The sequence below is a fragment of the Perissodus microlepis genome, chromosome 5, assembly GCF_051167445.1.
Source record: "Perissodus microlepis isolate ML-2025 ecotype Zambia chromosome 5, ASM5116744v1, whole genome shotgun sequence".
Lineage (NCBI taxonomy): Eukaryota > Metazoa > Chordata > Actinopteri > Cichliformes > Cichlidae > Perissodus > Perissodus microlepis.
In genome coordinates, this window is record NC_140465.1 from 33331994 (window position 1) to 33342939 (window position 10946).

General features: G+C 40.2%; 1 pseudogene; it reads right to left on the minus strand.

Moving 5' to 3' along the window:
• Positions 1-347: 347 nt before the first annotated feature.
• LOC146387683 (SH3 and cysteine-rich domain-containing protein 3-like) lies at positions 348-9550 on the minus strand (annotated as a pseudogene).
• Positions 9551-10946: the final 1396 nt, after the last annotated feature.

Sequence of the window (10946 nt, forward strand, 5' to 3'; positions counted from 1 at the left end):
GAGACTTTCTGAAACATTTCTCTAAAAATCAATACCTTCTCAGCTAGGCAAAGAGGATCTCTAATATAGTTTTATGTTATTATTTTTCCTCACATTGCTACATTTCTCGGCGGCTGGCAGAGGGAAGATAGATTTTCTCTTCGACTCGATGGTAAATGCGATTCTGAATGTGGCGGTTCAATGGGATGATGCAGAGCCTGCGCTCTTAAAAAGGGGTGCATCACTTTCTGCACAGCCATAGGTGCAGTTTGACACCTCACAGAGTTATATTACTTTTTAACGCTGTATAATGCTGTTTCAACATGCGTTGCAAATGACACATCGCACGTTCAAGGATGTTTCCATTATCAGAGGAAAGCAGCAAGCTGTGCCAGGCCTAAAACTGCACCCATGGGTGTGATACGTAACACCTGGGGATCACAAATTAAGGAGAGAAAATGTAATAAACTTTTGGATCTAATTTGATTATTATATTTAATGCCAAGTAATAATTCTGGCATGAGTGAATTTAATTTAATTGCTGCTTGGCTACAAATCAGGTCAATACTCTAAAAGTAAAGCGTTTCTAGAAACCAAACCAGCGCTCCCAGCTGCTCTGCATGCTTGTTTTATATCACAGCTTTATTAACATGAAAAATAAGACACTTCCTACAGATAAGGCTGGAATCTGGTTGGTTGTGCATCTCCGAAACTGTTATTAACAATAAGCACACACTGGCTCCCAGTGGGGTGTCAAGTTGGTTCAGTGAGAATTTCAGCATGACTGGCTCTTTGTCCAGTGCAATGGGGACCTCTGTTGGTTCAAATTGGCACTGCATGGTAACTGTGTACAGCACAGTGTAATTCAAGGTGGTATTTACACTGTTGTATATATTAAGAATGTATTATATGAAAGAGGAGATAGAGGCAGATGATCATGTGTGGCCAGAAGAGGAAGAAGAAGTACTGACTGGTGTAAAAAAAAAAAAGCCTTTTTCAGAAAGTCTGTTAAAGCTCCATAGTAACGGTTGAGAGCTTTAAATTTCTCATTTTATAGAGCTCTTTGTCCTCATTTGTGTAAAATGATACAATGAGTGTCATTTTGAAAGAAAAACCAAGCACCAGTTATTCATTTCTAGCTGTTAAATGATCAAATCTTCAGAGGAAACATACGTTTCCAAACTTTATGCTTTCAGACTCAACTTTCAGATGCCAGGAGGGATATTTAAAAAGTTAATACTTACGCTATATTTCCATAGCATCAAAGTCAAATGAATATCAAATCAATCTGCTGATCATGCATTACATTTGAAAACAAAACAAGCAAGAAATATAAGCACACTAATTGTAATATGCACAGACAGAAACTCACATACAAATATCTAAAATCATCCACCCACACATATCCACAAACATCCTGGCAACCTTCCTCCATCCTGCCTGTCTGCTGTGGCAGGGTCACAGGGTCGAGGATGACAACATGGCAGCTATGGTAGCCCATCTTCCACACAGTCACTTCAGTCCAGCACAGCATGAAGCAGAGGCAGTTTCCCAGGGGGAAGTGACCCGTGTCTGAAGGGGTTCTCTGTTGTCCAATCAGAAGACTGCTGAAGCCTGGCAGTGGTACCTGCTCAGGCCACGAATCTCCTTTCCTCTGACAGACGACAGAGCAGGAAGGAGGTGTGACCAGGCAACTCGTCATCTGCATCTAAACATGTTGGATGAGCCCGTGAAGGGGAGGAAACCAGGTAAGCAGGGAGGCAGCGAATGTGAAAATCAGTCTTATTCAGACGAGCGATCACTGAAAAAGCACAAAAAAAGTATTCTTTATTAAACATTATCAGAAGACACTGCAGCAGGTAGAGGCGTGCAAACAAAGTGAGTAGATGTTTGTCCATCTGTCTTTCTGTCTACGTGTCCTGTGATTCAGGCTGTATATGTTCACTAAAATATCTCTTCAGAGCTGCATATGCCATTCCCTTCATTCCCCATCGCCAACCATCCCCGCAGTGTTTCTTTCAGCTAATTACACTGCACTCAGAGTATCTATAGATAAAAGCTCTGCATCCTTTTGAAGATCTGGAAATGTTTCTGCTTCATTATTGTCTCGCATTTGTTCCCCCGACATGAATGCATTCTTACCTTTGCTAAGAATGACACTGATAACGAAGTGATAACAAATCCTGCACCTTTTCCCAGATCCAACCCTTTGTGTGCTTCTTCTTCCTCCTCACACACTGAATTTGCATAATATGATGAAACACACTCAAATTATGTTCATTCAGTGATCGTTCAGTGTTATACGGATGACTGATGGAAAGAAGCACTCACACGCTCGCAGGTCTGATCCTGTTAATTATATTTTCCAACCTCGGCCCCATATGTGGCGGCTGTAATTCGTATGATTTATTCACATGGACAATAAGAAAATGTGTATTATCTGTGCTTCTAAAAGTGCCTGTTTTTATGTTTGATATTGTCAGTAGAAATGGTTGTTACAGCGGCAGCATTGTTGTTACAAAAGTTAGCAAAAACATGAATCTGACTATCTGCTGCAGCAGGTTGGCTGCTGACCTCCTCACCACAATATAATGACACACAAGCACATCAAAAAAAAATTATCTCAATAATAAATCAAAGAATCTCCACATGCTTGGCTTTTTCTTCTTCATCTTTCTTGCTAAATAATCATGTGATTTACTTTTACTGTGGTGCATTAATTGCTGTGGACCAAAGTTGAGGTCAAAGTTGTTCAGATGATTTTAAAAGGCATTTCACTGATGTTAAACTGAGTGTGTCGCCACAGTTGTTAAGTGTCTGCTACTTTTCAGACAGTACTGTTGTGGTTAGAAGTTTGCATAGACTCATCGTGGGCAACCAAACGATGTTCAAAGAATCATGAAAACTCCAGGATGACCATGACATTCGTGCCCATGATGGGTGTATTCTGAACACAGCTTTACTTGATCAGTCTTCTGAAAAAGTCTGTTCTGTCATGAACTTTAATGAACATAAACCTTGCTAAATGAAGCCTGTAGAGTCTGAGATTTACACCTTTTTAAAATTCTCTAAGCATTGCAGAGAATTTGTGTGAATTTGCTGGAAAGATTGTGGGAACAGTATTGCACACTCCTTAATGCTCCATTGCCAAAACATCTGCTTTTATAGACAGAATCACACTTGGTGATGATCAGTTAATCCAGTGCATTTGATTCACAGCACCTGACAGTCTTAATTCCTATGGAAGTTTATGTTTCACTTGATGTAACAGCTACGGGTGGAAAAACTTACTCTTTTAACTAGTAATTGTTTACATGGCATTCTTAAGTCCTGCACTGAAATTAAAGTCCATTTAGGTCGTGCCTGACAGCCTGCTCTGAAACGTTTTCAACCTGCTGCTCGTGATAGCAGGCCCGGCGCTGAGAAATTTCAGAAATGTGTAGACCATGTTCTTCTTGAGCGTGTGTGTTGGTTTATGCATGAAATGTTATTTCAATAACAAATCCGCTGAGAGCACAGAACAATTGTGAGAAGAAATTAATCTGCGATTCAATATGTGTGAGTGCGCTTCGACAGATGAGATGCAAAACAATCCTCAATAGTAAGCCAGAACAGGAATATGGATGTAAAACACATTTGGAGCTCGTGAGGCAACTTGTGTTACGTTTTAGCAAATACCAGAGCAATGCAGATGCAGTGTAGCACTTTTTTATTTTTATATTTCTTTAGCTCACTTTTGATGAGTTAAAATTAAACATCTGCTGAAGGAATGAACACAATTCGTCCCAAAGATAGTTCCTCTTTTGGTTGTGGGAAGCACTGCTGTTCAAAATCTCCCACTGGTGTTCAGTTGGCTTGTAATCTGGTGACTGCAGGGGACATCGCATTATTTATAACTGTTCCCTCATGCCAAATTCATGAGAGCATTGTTATCCTTTAAGAGATCACTTCTATTAGGAAATGTTTTAATGTCAGAACAAGGCAATCACTGTGTTTTTATTTGCAGTGGCCCTTCTTTCTAAATGGACTTGAACTATGCCTGCAAAATATCATCAGAGTCATCAGATTCCCTTAATGTAAATCAAGGGTCTAGGATTTCCTTTAAATTGTCAAATATCTGTATTTCACTCTCTCATTTTTATTCTTGGCCTACAGTTTGGTGTAAACAGTGGCGAGGCGTAAATATAGTTTACAGTTACAGTTTGTAATGTGTCTGCATAGGACCTGCGTATTTGATTGTGCATGTGAGCATTAACCTGGTCTTTCTTCAGAGTGATTCGGCCCATCTCTCTGTTGCCAGCAAAGGAGCGGGTCACCTTGTGGACCTCCTCTCTTGTTCACACATGAATGATGTAGTGGACGGGGATGAATCCCGTTCTTGTCCCAATCCCCTCCTGGTGGAGTAAACGCTTTGATCATGAGGTATACTGAGGCTCCAGGGTCTAATTTGAATTACTGAGATGCCTCAGTTTAAACATGGACATATCATGTCATAGCAGGGCTTTGAGATTAGTGAGAAATAGCACAACAGATGATGCACAGTGCTCATCAGGTCTGTAGTTAATTACGTCACTTGTTTTTTCCTAAAACATATCCTGTTGAAGATTTTGGTCTCATGGCTTACATTTGCTCAACAACCACATAAATATTGAAAACAAACCTTTCAAAGGATCCAACGGCAATTAGACCTTTTTTTCCCATCATAATTGTTCTGGCTCAAAAAAGATCATCATCTAGTGGCAGAAATCCCAGATCTCAATAATGACCAAAATCGAATTAATCAATCCCCGTGCCATCTGGCTCGATATCTCTAGGTGAAATTTCACAGTGTTTGGAGAGCAGACAGGGTTGAAAACATCACTTGACCATGATTACAGTGAAATATGTTGTGTGAGCTGAATTAAAAAAAATTAATCTGGGTCTCACCCTCCACCATTCCTCATTGGAGTCATCTATCACTGCCATGTGCTCACTGGCACTTAAGAACAAATAAGACACGAGTATTTTAGGAATATTCAGATGTCACATGATGACACAAACAAGTAGGGCAGCCTGGAAGAAAAAGAGCAAGAAAGCGATTAAGGAAGTCATCAAAGGAGACAGGAAGTGTTGTGGAGGAGCTTACCGAACCTCTAGATCATCTTTCCCTATGGCCTTGAAGCAATAGAGAGCCGGATAGTAGTGAGACTGGCTGAACATACTGATCTTCCCCTGCTGAAGCTTTTTATTCTGAAAAATTTAGATTGACCTGTCTTTCACGGCGGTAATTATCACTGCTATTATTATCTGCAAGATTATAATTTTCACTGACTCTGTCATTCTCAGACTTTGTCATCTGCAAGAACTTCTCCTCTTTTGTTTCCTTCTGGCTTTGCTAAGAACAAGGAGGAATACTAAATATTTTGATGATGTTTTAAAAAATACTCCTGGCACAAAAGATGTCCAAGCTTGACTAAAATGCACGACTGGTGCGTGTCTGCATTTACTGAAGCCACAGGATTATTTTCTACTTTTTCACCTTCTTCATCCTCTTTCTTCCTCCATCATCATCATCTGAGTGTGGGTACAGCGGTACTAGTACTTTTACAGCACTGACTGACTTCAGTATTGCAAACCTAATGCAAGATTAATGGCATAAATATAAATATATGCATATACAGATATTATATGTAAACCATAAAGTCTGATATTAAAGTCACAATGTGTTGCCTTTGCATTGTATGATTAAAAGGTCTGAGTACATCCGTACATACGTTCTTCTTGTCCTCTGATCCTTTCTTACGCCCCTTGTTAGCCATAGGCGAACTGATTTGCAGTGTCTCTAACACAGAGTCAGTGTGTGTTGACTATGCTGTCAAAGATTAGCATTCATTAGACATGCTGATAAAGGAATAATATAAAGACCGATTCAACTGTAAGGGGGGGGTGTTATTTACAGGTTACCAAAACTAAAAACACATTTGCTTTATGATTCATTTCTTAAAAATGACCGCTATGTTGACGCGAACTTATGTTAAAAGGCTAAGTGTCCAGGTTTGGCATTTGGTTTTAATGAGGAATTTATCTCAATGTAGCAATATGTGCAAGTGGGATTTGCAAAAGGGCAGCAGCTGCGAGACTGTGGCATGCTGCTGACTCCGGTAGAGAGAGCTGTAGGCTCTTCCAAAGCCTACAGGCTGCAAGAGCACATGACAAGAGAGGGGCGAGGAGAGGTGCATACACATTAAATATATGGGAGGAAAAAATCTCTGCAGTACTCTTTTACACTCATGCCACGGCCACGCTGTGTATTAAAATTTTACCAAAACACATCGGGAACTAAACGTGTGCCTGGCTGTGGTGCTGGGTGGTGTTTTGTGACACCCACAAACAATCATGTGAGCACAGATATCGCAAAACTTTGGTTTCTTGCAGTAGTGATCTTTAAACTTGTGAGGTTTGTCACTGGCCGGTTTGACTGGCTCTGGAGGAAGTCGTTCCTCTTTCTCGTTCTCTTCTACATCCTCATCACAGGTGAAATATACCTGAAAGGAAAGAGGATAAAATCACTACAGATAAGGATAAAATAGTTGCCATGAGCACCAATGGTTTGACATGAAGGACTTTGTCTTTTTGTGAAAATTTTAAAAAAGCAAGATGTGGATAAAGATGTATTTAATGGAACCATTGGATAATTTTATCAGCTACACGTCTACCTGCAACATCTGAAAGGCCTGAGTGACACAGTTTTGAGATTCCACTACTTTGTTTTCTTTATTCAACCCAAACAGTCTCAGTGTCCTGAACCGCCCACCACAGGCTGACAGATTTGTACAAGACCGGGTCTATTAATACTGCACTCTGAGTCATATGGAGCCCGTCGGGTCGTCGCACAAACCGCATCACGTCAGCCAGAGCCGAGAAAAAGAACTTCAATGCTGAGACTGTTGTAGGTTTTTGCTTCTTCATTTTTATCCATCCATCCATCCATCCATCCATCCAATTGGGTAGGATGGAGTCTATCCCAGTTGTCATAGAGATAGGCTATCATGATGAAAATTCATGGATTCAGTGGGTAGCTTTGCATGCTATGGAGTTTTTGTCACAAACCACAGGTGGGACAAATAGATGTAGATTTTAAAATAGCGATCAGCAGACACCCACAACATTCCCAGTTGAACATCCAAGAACTTGACTTCACTGCTGCTCTGTAGAGTCAAAAACAAGGCCATCGTTTTCTCAGACACAGACACACACACACACACACACACACACACACGCACACATATTTACAAGCTTTTGTATTCACACACTATCACAGGGAAGCCTGTCAGACTGAACTCTCAAAGTCTGGCAGGATTAGAGAAGCCCTGCGGCCATCAGGCTGTGGATTTTCACAATAATAACTGCTAATACCAGGGATAGTTCACACATTACAGTGCCATCTCACTGCAACTCTATTTAGCTGTCAGAATTCCTAAACAGACCTACCACAATGCTTCTGTCAGCTGAGAGTTGACTTATTCAAACTCACTTTTGCAGTTATTCTTTTTTTTTTTTTTTTTTTTTTTTTGCCTGTCCCGTTTGGCTCTTTTGCCATCAGAATTGTTGTCTAAAGGCGAAGAAAGATGCCCAAATGGACCATCCCAGCCTTGCCGTGTTGGTCTATTTGATTCACCTTTGCTTTTATTGTTTATTTTTGCAACTTTTTTTATTTTTTGCAATTTTTTGTTAACTTTTGCAGTTATTCACCAAATGACACGAGGCAGAGGTGATGCAAAATCTGACATTCACACTTTATCAGGTAATAAAAGTGTGAGTGTTGACATGAAAGTAGGCTAGATAAATCAAATGAAGACCACCTGTATTTTCTACCAATTAATTGTATATAGGTAGTTATGTTGGTTCCTTTCTATCCCAGACACAGTAAAAGAGAACAGACTTTGATTTGCAGTATGTGTTTACGGCATGTTCAGAAAACTTTCCTCCAGAAGTAGTAATTGCACAGTATAGATCAAAACTCTACAATCACTCAAAAAACATTCATTTTCTGTGAAAAATAAGCAAGTTCATAATGTGTTGCAGAGGTGTTAAATATATGGTCTGCATTCTAGAGTGAGTTCACTGTGAGGTCCAATCTGCCCCACAGGATGGCTTTGAAAAGCCTGCAAAGATCTTCTGCAAAAATTGCAGGAAAACGCCAGAATTATTGCTATAATTATTTTCACAGTACTTTGAGCAGCAGAAAGCAACCTATTACAAATGATTAATAATGGCTCACGTCACAAGAGCAGTTTTATAAACTAGTCAGAGGGTTAGGTTTAAGTTTTAATGAGTTTTAATATCTATCATTTTGAGTATTGTGATAATATCATGTCTTGGGGTCTCTGATGAGTCCTGCCTCTATTTTTTATTGGATGCCATACAGTCATTTTAATAGTTCAACCTATTTTAGGCTCTATGTGGACCTATAATGAGTCAGATGCCTCCAGTGTATTATTTCTTAAATTATTTTATTTAGTTTGATTCTCTTTTTGATTAGGAAAGATGCAGAGATAAAAATCTCAAAATCATCTAATTGCAATACTTAAAGAGCTAAATCAGAAAATATGTTCAAAACTTTAGATTATTGCTGCAGTCTTGTAGTGGGACAACTGGTGTTTCATGTAAACTATCACAAACATGACACATGAAGCAGAATTCCCGGTATGAATGATTTGTTTTAGAACTACTTTGTGCGGTTCATAAACAGTCACACATTGTTTCGATGTCTCACCTCACTCTCAGGGAGAGATGGGTTATCATTAATGTCCACAGAGTCCTTGTCCTCCAGCCTGGTAGCAAATGTCACACTAAGGGAATGAACATTTCACTGTGAGTGAATAATGGAACTTGTCAAGCTGGATTTCTGATCCAAATTGTAGGAAAAACTTATGAGTCACAGCGAGCCAGGATGTTGTTCAGTTGTTTCCTGACTGAGCTAGTAGATGACACTGTAGACAGAAAACACACCAGAAAGGCTGGTGGTGCGTTCATCTGAAAACACACACACACTAAAAACTGTGAATGATGTGATCTCACTGCTCACTGTTGTCCCTCTGTTGACTCTTAAACTTTTTCTCAGATCTTTTTCTAGGAGCTCAGTCTTACTCAATAACACTTCAACAGGAGGGAGATTGAGATAAATAATGCCAGAGGCCTGTGAGCTTGAGGGTCTTGCGCGGTATCTTCTCCTCAGTATCTGTTCCTAAGACTGTGCTCTTGTGGACAGAGAGCTCAGATGTTGGTCCTGGGATTTGCTGGATCCACTCAGCCAGTTTAGGGGTCAATGCCCCAAGTGCTCCAATTACCACAGGGGACCACTGTTCCCTTTACTCTCAGTGTCTTCTCGCGCTCAGTATTTCTCAAGCTTCTCATGTTCCTTTTTCCCCATGTTGCTTTCAGTTGGTATAGGTACATCTATCACTACGGCCATCTTCCTTTGCTTGTCTACCACAACTATGTCTAGTTGGTTAGCCATCACCAGCTTGTCCATCTGTGTCTACCACCCTAAGGGGTGTTTCCCGTTTTCAACTTTGAGGTTCCAGGCCATACTCGGCACAGATGTTCGCTACCTTCTTTCTGCTTAGCATAAAGTCTCAGGGTCTCAGGATTTAGGGTGAAACCCTCCATGCATGGTGAGGAGTTTTCTTGTCTTGATGTAAGTGGCTTCTATCTCCTCCTTTGGTCAGCTTGTTATCCCAGAAGGGCATCTGATGACCAGGAGTAGGGATGTGCGATACCACTGATTTCCTTTCCGATCCGATACCAAGTAAAATTCAGGGTGGTATAGACGATACTGATCCGATACCGATACTTTGTACAAAAACTTAATGTTTATCATTGTATTTCATAATACAATATATAATTGTATTATGTAATTGTAATAATAATAATATAAATAATAATAATAATACAGAACATCAGACTACTTGTTCTTATTGCTTAATAATGCAGAATAATCATATAGAAATAAAAAAAACTTGAAGTTGTGCACTATTTGAACACCTTGCCTGCAGGACTAAAGGACTCCACGAGAGACGTCTATCTCGCCCTAGCAGCACCTGTCCTTCTCCTCCTCTTCAGTTCGCCTCAACATAAGCTCATAATATTCTGTGATATGATTTACTCTGAGGTGTTTGACGAGGTTAGTGGTGTTGCCACAACACTTCACTGTCTTGCCACATGTATCGCAAACCGCGTCTTGGCTGTTTGTGGAGGTAAAATACATCCACACATGACTCAGATTACACTCAGCCATTGTTGTGAGTGCGCACGCCAGGGGCTGCAACATATTTATACTTCGCATATGACTATGAAAGGCGTAAGAGGAAGTACTTCCTTCCTATTTAGACGATCCGAATGATATAGTTTAGTTCACTGTGTTCCTGTTAATAATAAACTACAAATTTACCCCAAAGTACTAAAATATCGATATTTTAATATGAGAATCGATTCTATAACATAAATTACTGGTATCGGAAGAATCGATATTTCAGTATTGATCCGCACACCACTACTGGTTAGCCTCATCAGAGAAGTCTGGATTTCAATATGACAATGCCCTCGAAAACGGTTGTTTTGCTAGCCCTCTACAAAAACAAATTACTACTAAACACAATTGCAGCCATAGCTGAACTCGGTGGGCCGATGGTGATTTTTCGTTTTTATGGGCGGATGTTTTTTTATTCTTCTTTTTTTTCCGTAACAGTGCAGGGACACCGGCCCTCGTGGACTGGGATTGGGGACCCCTGGGATGACCTATTCCAGGGGTGGCAAACTCCAGGCCTCGAGACCCGGTGTCCTGCATGTTTTAGATTTGTCCTTGATCCATCACAGCTGATTTAAATTAATAAATTCCCTCCCCAACATTTCTTGAAGTTCTCCAGAAGCCCGGTAATGAACTAATCATGTGATTCAGGTGTGTTGACCCAGGGCGTTATCTAAAA